This window comes from Lissotriton helveticus, chromosome 8, assembly GCF_964261635.1.
Source record: "Lissotriton helveticus chromosome 8, aLisHel1.1, whole genome shotgun sequence".
In the NCBI taxonomy this organism is placed as follows: domain Eukaryota; kingdom Metazoa; phylum Chordata; class Amphibia; order Caudata; family Salamandridae; genus Lissotriton; species Lissotriton helveticus.
The window spans coordinates 1,204,862,910-1,204,873,535 of record NC_136069.1 but is presented as its reverse complement, the minus strand read 5'-3'; positions in this window follow the sequence as shown (position 1 = coordinate 1,204,873,535).

Here is a 10,626-nt window from a genome sequence, read left to right as displayed (position 1 = left end):
CTGATATTTGCAGGTACACTATCGAGACACATGTAAACCAACAGATCCCTGTTGCTGTTATGCTTTTTCTCGAAGTGCCTGGCTACAGGGTAGGAGGCATCCTTATTAGCAATCGCGCGCATGTGCTCTAAAATTCTAAGTTTCACAGCATTGGTCGTACTACCTATGTATTTTAGGCCACATGGACATACAAGGCAATATATGGCATAAGGTGTTGAACAAGTGAGAAACTTAGTAATGCGTTTCGGGATTGCCAGGCCAGGTATTTTATATGTAAGCGTCCGCTTACTATATTTGCATGCCTTGCACTTCCCACAAGGATAAAAACCGTTAAGAACAGGCATCTTAGGAGTTAAGACTTGGGGCTGGAAATGACTGGAGACTAGATGGTCTCTAAGAGATCTAGCCTTTTTATAGGTGACTAGGGGATTCGGGGGCAGATCTGCCTTGATGATGTTATCTGTCAATAGGATATTCCAGTTCTTTCTAAATATCTTCTTGATTTGTCCAGCATTATCAGAATAAGTTGTGATGAGGCGGAACGTGCCATTACTGGTTTTGGGAGATTTTTTTGGCATTAAAAGATCTTGTCGCCTCAACTTCTTGACTCGCTCATATGCATTAGTCAAGATACCTTCACTGTAGCCCCTTACCCTAAATCTCTGTAAGCTGGATTTGGCTGCTTTCTCGTAGTCACACTCATTAGAGTTATTCCTTCTCAACCTGAGCAATTCTCCGTAGGGAATGCTCGCGATAAGAGGACGTGGATGACTACTGGTCGCGAAAAGGGTGGAATTTCCAGCTGTCTCCTTCCTGTAGAGTTTGGTTTGTAATCTACCATCATCATCAATATATATTGTGAGATCAAGGTAGTTCACGGATGTCTGGCTAATTTGTCCTGAAAATCTGAGATTCACATGATTGTTATTTAGAGCATCAACAAAATTGCCCGCTGTTTCTATGGGATTCTCTAGGATGATGAATAAATCGTCTATATAACGATGCCATCCTACAATTTTGTTATTCCATTCTTGATTCTCACTACCCCAGGCTACTTGCTCCTCCCACCATCCCACGAAGAGATTCGCAAAGCTGGGGGCGGAGCAAGCACCCATTGCAACGCCAGACAGCTGTCTATATAGCTGCTTGCCAAATAGGAAAATGTTGTTATTGAGACTGAATGTCATAAATTCAAGCAACATCTTATTATGCTCATAGAATCTGAGTGGACGTTTTTCCAGGAAACTAGCCATGGCAGTGAGACCATCACCATGTGCTATACATGTGTATAGACTGGTGATGTCAAGTACCAACATACAGTACGTTCCTTTCCAGGTGATTTTATTGATGCAATTCAAAAAATGCTTGGTATCTCTAACATAAGAATCTAAGGACATAACCATAGGGGAAAGAAATGAATCCACATAAATGGATAGGTTTTCTGTTAAGCTCCCATTGGAGGCCACAATTGGCCGACCAGGAGGATTAAAAACATCTTTATGTACTTTCGGGAGGTAGTAAAAAGTCGGAATAACAGGGCTCAGGCATCGTAGAAACAAGTATTCATCAGTGTTTAACATGTTTAAGTTATACCATTTTAAAATCATGTCATGATATTCTTTCACACTTTGATTGTATACTTTTTCGTGTACAGTCATGTAGGTAGTTGCATCACCCAACAGACGCAAGGCCTCTGTTTCATATTGTGTCTTGGTAAGAAGGACAATATTGCCCCCCTTATCCGAAGGTTTAATCCTCCTGGTCGGCCAATTGTGGCCTCCAATGGGAGCTTAACAGAAAACCTATCCATTTATGTGGATTCATTTCTTTCCCCTATGGTTATGTCCTTAGATTCTTATGTTAGAGATACCAAGCATTTTTTAAATTGCATCAATAAAATCACCTGGAAAGGAACGTACTGTATGTTGGTACTTGACATCACCAGTCTATACACATGTATAGCACATGGTGATGGTCTCACTGCCATGGCTAGTTTCCTGGAAAAACGTCCACTCAGATTCTATGAGCATAATAAGATGTTGCTTGAATTTATGACATTCAGTCTCAATAACAACATTTTCCTATTTGGCAAGCAGCTATACAGACAGCTGTCTGGCGTTGCAATGGGTGCTTGCTCCGCCCCCAGCTTTGCGAATCTCTTCGTGGGATGGTGGGAGGAGCAAGTAGCCTGGGGTAGTGAGAATCAAGAATGGAATAACAAAATTGTAGGATGGCATCGTTATATAGACGATTTATTCATCATCCTAGAGAATCCCATAGAAACAGCGGGCAATTTTGTTGATGCTCTAAATAACAATCATGTGAATCTCAGATTTTCAGGACAAATTAGCCAGACATCCGTGAACTACCTTGATCTCACAATATATATTGATGATGATGGTAGATTACAAACCAAACTCTACAGGAAGGAGACAGCTGGAAATTCCACCCTTTTCGCGACCAGTAGTCATCCACGTCCTCTTATCGCGAGCATTCCCTACGGAGAATTGCTCAGGTTGAGAAGGAATAACTCTAATGAGTGTGACTACGAGAAAGCAGCCAAATCCAGCTTACAGAGATTTAGGGTAAGGGGCTACAGTGAAGGTATCTTGACTAATGCATATGAGCGAGTCAAGAAGTTGAGGCGACAAGATCTTTTAATGCCAAAAAAATCTCCCAAAACCAGTAATGGCACGTTCCGCCTCATCACAACTTATTCTGATAATGCTGGACAAATCAAGAAGATATTTAGAAAGAACTGGAATATCCTATTGACAGATAACATCATCAAGGCAGATCTGCCCCCGAATCCCCTAGTCACCTATAAAAAGGCTAGATCTCTTAGAGACCATCTAGTCTCCAGTCATTTCCAGCCCCAAGTCTTAACTCCTAAGATGCCTGTTCTTAACGGTTTTTATCCTTGTGGGAAGTGCAAGGCATGCAAATATAGTAAGCGGACGCTTACATATAAAATACCTGGCCTGGCAATCCCGAAACGCATTACTAAGTTTCTCACTTGTTCAACACCTTATGCCATATATTGCCTTGTATGTCCATGTGGCCTAAAATACATAGGTAGTACGACCAATGCTGTGAAACTTAGAATTTTAGAGCACATGCGCGCGATTGCTAATAAGGATGCCTCCTACCCTGTAGCCAGGCACTTCGAGAAAAAGCATAACAGCAACAGGGATCTGTTGGTTTACATGTGTCTCGATAGTGTACCTGCAAATATCAGAGGGGGGGATCGCCTTCTTAAATTACGTCGTCTGGAATCCAGGTATATAATTGACCTGCAATGCAAAATTCCGCATGGATTGAACATGCACGAGGAGTTATCAGTACACCTGGGATGATCTATGATTTAATTTGATTGCATGGTATCGATATACAGATTGTTGAAATCATCCTTATTCCTGAAACTTTGAACTTTGCAAAATAATTTCTCAATTATTTTTATAACCATTCCTTTTATAATATGAATTTCTATTTATATTTATTATCGCCATTCTACTAAGCAGGACAATACTTGTGCTTAAAGTGAAGTCTCTGGTCCCGCCTATATAAGGCTTTATCGTTTGCAGTGTGCATTTTTATGTATTGACTCGCATCATGGTCGTTTAACAAGATTGGCATAAATTTGTAAATAATTGTAATGCTTATATAGCTATACGTATGATTATGTCTTTCACCTTTCTCACTATTGTAGTTGGATATTGGTGATACTTTACGGCTGTGGAATGTTCACATGCACGAGCCCATTCAGGGCTTAATTCGGGACTTATAGTTGCCTAAATGCGATGTTTATATTTAATCGCTATGCTGGATTTATGTATTTACATGTGTATAACTATGCATTACATGATTGTCTCTTCACTTTGAAACACATTATGACCGTTCAAGTATGGCGGCCACTGTAGTATGTTACAAGCTAGTCCTTCTTTGCTTATGATTTGAGAATGACGTTTTTTTAAGCTGACCGGCGCCTCGGCTCTCTGCACAATTTGACGAAGCCCGATGGCGAAACGCGTCTTGTTGCTGTGAGTGTTCCAACATTAAAGATTCTTGTTTGGAACCACCCCTGCGTGTGCAGCATTCTTTTGGATTAAATATCCTGTGAACCTGGAGCTGTAATACGTACGCGGGCACACCCCCGCTTTGTGTGCACCCGCTCGAGAGTGCGGCTGGTTGGTGTTTTGGAGCTGGTATATATATAAATATATATATATATATAGATATATATATATACATATTATTAACAAAACATATACAATATTTTTACCATAGGATAGCAAGAGGTTTAAATTTACTGTAACGACTCCAGTGAGTGCAACTGAAGGGAAAGCGTTGGATAGCGTAGAGGGAAAAAATTACTATTCCCACTCCAGAGAGTGCAACAGTAGGGAAAGCGTTGGATATGGTAGGGGTAAAAATTTCTATTCCCACTCCAGAGAGTACAACAGTAGGGAAACCGTTGGATAGCGTAGGGGTAAAAATTACTATTCCCACTCCAGAGAGTGCAACAGTAGGGAAAGCGTTGGATAGCGTAGGGGTTAAAATGACTAATCCCACTGCAGACAGTGCAACAGAAGGGATAGAGTTGGATAGCGTAGGGGTAAAAATTACTATTCCCACTCCAGCGAGTGCAACAGTAAGGAAAACGTTGGATAGCGTAGGGGTAAAAATTACTATTCCCACTCCAGAGAGTGCAACAGTATAGAAAGCGTTGGATAGCGTAGGGGTAAAAATTACTATTCCCACTCCACAGAGTGCAACAGTAGGAAAAACGTTGGATAGCGTAGGGGTAAAAATTACTATTCCCACTCCAGAGAGTACAACAGTAGGGAAAGAGTTGGATAGCGTAGAGGTACAAATTACTATTCACACTCCAACGAGTGCAACAGTAGGGAAAGCGTTAGATAGCGTAGGGGTAAAAATTACTATTCCCACTCCAGAGAGTGCAACAGTAGGGAAAGCGTAGGATAGCGTAGGGGTACAAATTTACTATTCCCACTCCAGAGAGTGCAGCAGTAGGGAAAGCACTGGATAGCGTAGTGGTTAAAATTACTATACCAACTCCAGAGAGTGCAACAGTAGGAAAAGATTTGGTTAGCGTAGGGGTAAAAATTACTATTCACACTCCAGAGAGTGAAACAGTAGGGAAAGTGTTGGATAGCGTAGGGGTTAACGTTACTATTCCCACTCTAGAGATTGCAACAGTAGGGAAAGAGTTGGATAGCGTAGGGGTAAAAATGACTATTCCCACTCCAGTGAGTGCAACAGTAGGGAAAGTGTTGGATAGCGAAGGGGTAAAAATGACTATTCTCACTCCAGAGAGTGCAACAGTACAGAAACCGTTGGATAGCGTAGGGTTAAAATTACTATTCCCACTCCAGAGAGGGCAACAGTAGGGAAAGCATTGGATAGCGTAGGGGTTAAAATGACTATTCAAACTCCAGAGAGTGCAACAGTAGGGAAAGCATTGGATAGCGTAGGGGTAAAAATTACTATTCCCACTCCAGAGAGTGCAACAGTAGGGAAAGCGTTGGATAGCGTAGGGGTTAAAATTACTATTCCAACCCCAGAGAGTGCAACAGTAGAGAAAGCGTTGGATAGCGTAGGGGTAAAAATTACTATTCCAACTCCAGAGAGTGCAACAGTAGGGAAAACGTTGGATAGCGTAGGGGTAAAAATTACTATTCCAACTCCAGTGAGTGCAATAGTAGGGAAAGTAAATACTTCATATATAAATATAAATAACATAAATAGTAATACCAATTACAAATTAATTAAAAGATTTTCCAATTGTATAAAATATATTAAATAATTATTTATAAATCAAAATTCGAATTATTTAATTATAAAAATTACCTACTAATACTAATTAATTACCTATTAACAATAAATAAATTTACAATTTAAAAAATAATCAATTAATTTTAATTACCAATTATATTTTAATTATTTACTTTTTAATAATTAATTAACAAATAATTCTAAACGAATACCAATAAATAAATTAACATATTTAATTAATTATAATTAAATTATTTCCCACCCTATTCCCCCATAAACCCATAACCCACTACAGAAAATATTTTAATTTAATTAACATATTTATCAATTAATCAATTATAATTAATTACCAATTATATTTTAATTAATTACCAATTAATAAATAATTGACAAGTAATTCTAAACAAATATCAATAAATAAATTAACATATTTAATTAATTATAATTAAATTACTTCCCACTCTATTCCCCTATAAACCCACAACCCGCTACAGAAAATAAATTACTAAAATTAAAATATGTATCAATTAAACAATTATAATTAATTACCAATTATATTTTAATTAATTACCAATTAATAATTAATTAACAATTAATTGTAAATAAATATCAATAAATAAATAACATATTTAAATAATTATAATTAAATTACTTCCCACCCTATTCCCCTATAAACCCACAACCCGCTACAGAATTATATTACACAAAAAATAAAAAAGAATATTAACTTACCTTAAATTCGATATTTTTGTTGTCTATATTATGTCTAGTCGATATTATGTCCATTGTATATTTTTGATTCGTTATTATGTCCATTCTATATTTTTGATTCGATATTATGTCCTTTCTATTCGATATTAATTTATTTTTGGCGATATTTTTGTTGTCTATATTATGTCTAGTCGATATTATGTCCATTCTATATTTTTTACTCGATATTGTGTCCAGTCGATATTAAAAGCTCGATATTTTGACTCTATACCCTCCTATATACCGAGGGCACAGGTACCCCAGAGGCCTCTCAGGGGCTGCAGCATGTATTATGCCACCCCTGAGAGACCACTCAAAATGACACAACAAGTCTGCTATAGCAGCCTGTGTAAGGTGGTGTATGCACCCCTTACTTAGATATAGGTTCCCCATATCAACCTTACATCACTACACATATAAACTTATCAGTCACCCCTAAGGCAGGCCTTATCAATCCTGAATGCAGGTGGCTGAGTTTTGTGTGAGAGGGTGCCCATGCACAAGCAGCCCCTCTGCAGCCCTCGGAATCTATTATCCAGGTTTGTTCTAGGATGCAGCCAGACCTTATACTCTTAAGTGCATTATAACCTTGCGGTAAATGATAACTTTGGAATGGCTACAGGGAAACATGTTGTGTTTGGTGTCAAACACCTTGGAATCATACCTCCTGCCAGTTCTGGCAGCGGAGGTATGATTCCACCCTCCTAGAGGACCAAACGTGACTACACCGGTACACCCGGTACCAGCTGAACAGAACCCTGGCATCACAAAATGGATGCTGCAGCCACAGACACGTGACTGACCTCCTGCTGCTGGACGAAACTCCGGCAGGGGAGGCTGAACAATAGGTTTCCTGTCACAGGGAGTTGTTACCACCTCCCAGACAGGCTTTAGTGTTTTGGGACTGGGTGGGTGCATCCCAAGAGTGCTTTGATGACTGCACTAGGGGCACATTTGGTGTCTCTGTGCGTAGCCCAGCTCAAACCAGTTGCAGGGGCTACGAGCCCCTGCTCTGGTGCAAAATTGGACAAAGGATATGGGTGTAACCACCAATCTGTCCTGACCCTCCCATTGGTGGGTCCCCAGAGTATGTCCCTGGGTGTAAAGTAGGAATCCCTGACAACATGACTTTAGATTTACCTGGATGAAACTCGGCTACGGAATCCCAGAACTTCAACTATCTACATTTTGTTGGATGATCGAAGAATCTCCCTTGGAGTAATGGAGTTACTCCCCTGCAAAGCAGGCACCAAAGACGCATTTGTCCGGTTTGCAAATATGCAGCTCCTGAAGGACTCTGAAGACTTTGCAACATAGGAGGTGGGTTTCCAAGATTCCCTGAGGCCGATCAGTGCTCTCAGCAAACCTGAGATCCAAAGCCCTCTGGGGACCCTGCAACCTAAACCCCTGGACACTGTAACCATTTGCAGCTGCATATGCTTCTTGGTGATCCCTGAGGCCGTGCATTGGGCTACTTCTAGTCCAGACCCCGAGCAGTGATTCCATTGAAGATTACTGGCCTACACTCCACGAGTGACCCGTGGGCTGGTATTTAGTGATTCCTCTTGAGGTCCCTTTGTGATCCATTGTCCATCGACTTGTGGGTCCCTGAGAAGGGTACTGTAACTCTGAATGGGCTTACCTGGTTGCTCCAGACGTGCCCTGACTCTCCATCACTTGGAGAGTCATCTGGATCTTGCTGGTCCATCCCGAAGCCTTCTTATTCTAACCACATTGGTTGCTGTTGCCAAGGCTTGTTGGTCTCTGATCCAAACACCGACCCCCCAGCACTCAACGTCCTTTTTGGGATAGCTCACCTGTGGACTCTGGCCATTGTTGACATCTCCTGGTCTCCGTGGCAGCAGAGTCAAGCTTCTAAGCTTCTCCTCATCGCACCTGAAACACCCAACATTGGTGGGCATTGGTCTACCGTGCCCCTGGTCACCCTGAAGTGACCCAGACTCTGTCCCCTCTGCTTTCAGGTTCTTCTCATCTCTGATCCAGGCTTGGATCACACCAGACATTTTTCCTTTCCACGGCAGCAGCACTTTGCAGCACCTCTACATTGAAAACAGCAACGAATCCCGACACCATTTGGCACCTATGCACCCGGCATCCCTGGGTGAGGTAACACGAGTACTCGGTGCTCACATGGATGCTGGTCTTAGAAGCTTCTAGGTGTGACTGGGTTTGCTCCAAGTCCTCTCCGAAGTGTCCTTAATCTATAATTTTCCAACCGTAAGTTTCCCATAGGATTGTAGGAGCACGCAGCTGTGTTCTCACACTGCACGCGTCCCCCATGGGTCCCCTGTGTCACTACCTTGCGTGGTTCCTTGGGGTCCCAGTGATTCTACGTGCTCTAGGCACTGTGGCTAGTCAAGTCATGGTTCTTATACTACTTTCTTAATATATGGTTTGGTCTCCCCCTGGGGCCCATTGTATATTGTGCTTTTTACTGAAGTTCTGTTGTGTTGATATTGTGTAACTTGTTATGTTATGTTATGTTAATTTTGTGCTTCTATAGCGCACGGCCACTCCACGGAGCATCCCGGCGCTTTAGCGAAGGTACCCACCGAAAAGGGAGCAACATAACAACTGAAAGGAAATGTAAAAACAAGAAGACAACACCAGTTAAGGGAAGAGCCATGTTTTAAGGGCCTTTCGGAAGGAAAAAAGGCTAGAAGCCTGTCTTAAAGAAATCGGGAGGTCATTCCAGGCAAGGGGAGCTAAATAACGAAAGGACCGGCCTCCTGCTCTGGCGCGCTTGATGATGGGAACATTCATTTTAGATAGGGAAGAAGATCTAAGGGATCTAGAGGGCTGGTACCAAGAAAGTCGTTTTGCGATATATTTAGGGCCTATGCCATGTATGGCCTTAAAGGTCGTGGTCAGGGTTTTGAAAAGGATCCTTTTGGCAATGGGTAGCCAATGTAAGGTTGAAAGAAAATCCGTCTCTCCGGCTCTTCTTGGAAGACCGAAAATGGCTCGGGCCGCTGAATTCTGGGCGATTTGTAAACGTCTAACCAAATATTTGGGAAGTCCCAGGAATAAAACATTCGCATAATCCAGCCTAGAACCGACCAGCGCCTGGACAATGATTTTCCTGTGCTGGAAGGACACTAGGGGGAGAAATTTACGAAGCATCCGAAGGATGCCAAAGCATTTCCCAGTAAGACAAGAAATATGTGGTCCGAAAGATAGGTCACTGTCAATAATGACTCCCAGATTTTTGGCCTTCAAGGACACACTGGCAGGGGGGAACATGTCCTGCGGCCACCAGGGTTTCCAATCAGGCTCGGAAGTGCAGCCAAAGAAAAGCAACTCTGACTTGTCCGAGTTGCACTTCAGTCCATGACATCCAAACCACTCAAAAACCGCACTCAAACAACCCCTAACCTGGGCGTCATCAAACAACCCACCCCTGTCGCTTGCAAACAGGAGTTGGGTGTCGTCGGCGTAGGAGACAATCCGGGCGCCAAATGACTCCGCCACCACCGCCAGAGGGGCCATAAAGATGTTAAAAAGGAGGGGGCTCAAGATGGAACCTTGGGGAACCCCCACTTCTAGCGGTGACATCTCGGCGGAGTAGGGAGGCGCCCAGATTGTCTGTCGGCGGTCGGCTAGAAAGGATTTGAGCCAGCTCCACACCGTTCCCTGCAGACCAAAGTCCCAGAGTCTAGAGAGGAGAAGCGCGTGGGGAACGGTGTTGAATGCCGCTGACAGGTCAAGCATAACCAACACAGCTTTTCTTCCCGCATCTAGCTCCTCCCTGATGGCATCCGTGACTTCAAGGAGGGCAGTCTCCGTGCTAAAATTAGCACGGAAACCGGATTGAGTACTGTGCACCAGGCCATTTTCCTCGATGAAATTAGAAATTGATCTGTGCACAAACCTCTCGGTCACTTTCGCCAGAGCAGGGAGTAGGGAGATGGGTCTGTAGTTGGCATGGACCAGAGGGTCGAGTGCTGGTTTTTTCAGGAGTGGCAGGATCATGGCGCTTTTCCAAGCCCGGGGAACTACCCCGGATGATAGCGACAGATTAAAAATGGGATTAATCAGGTCGTTTAGAACTGGTGCCAT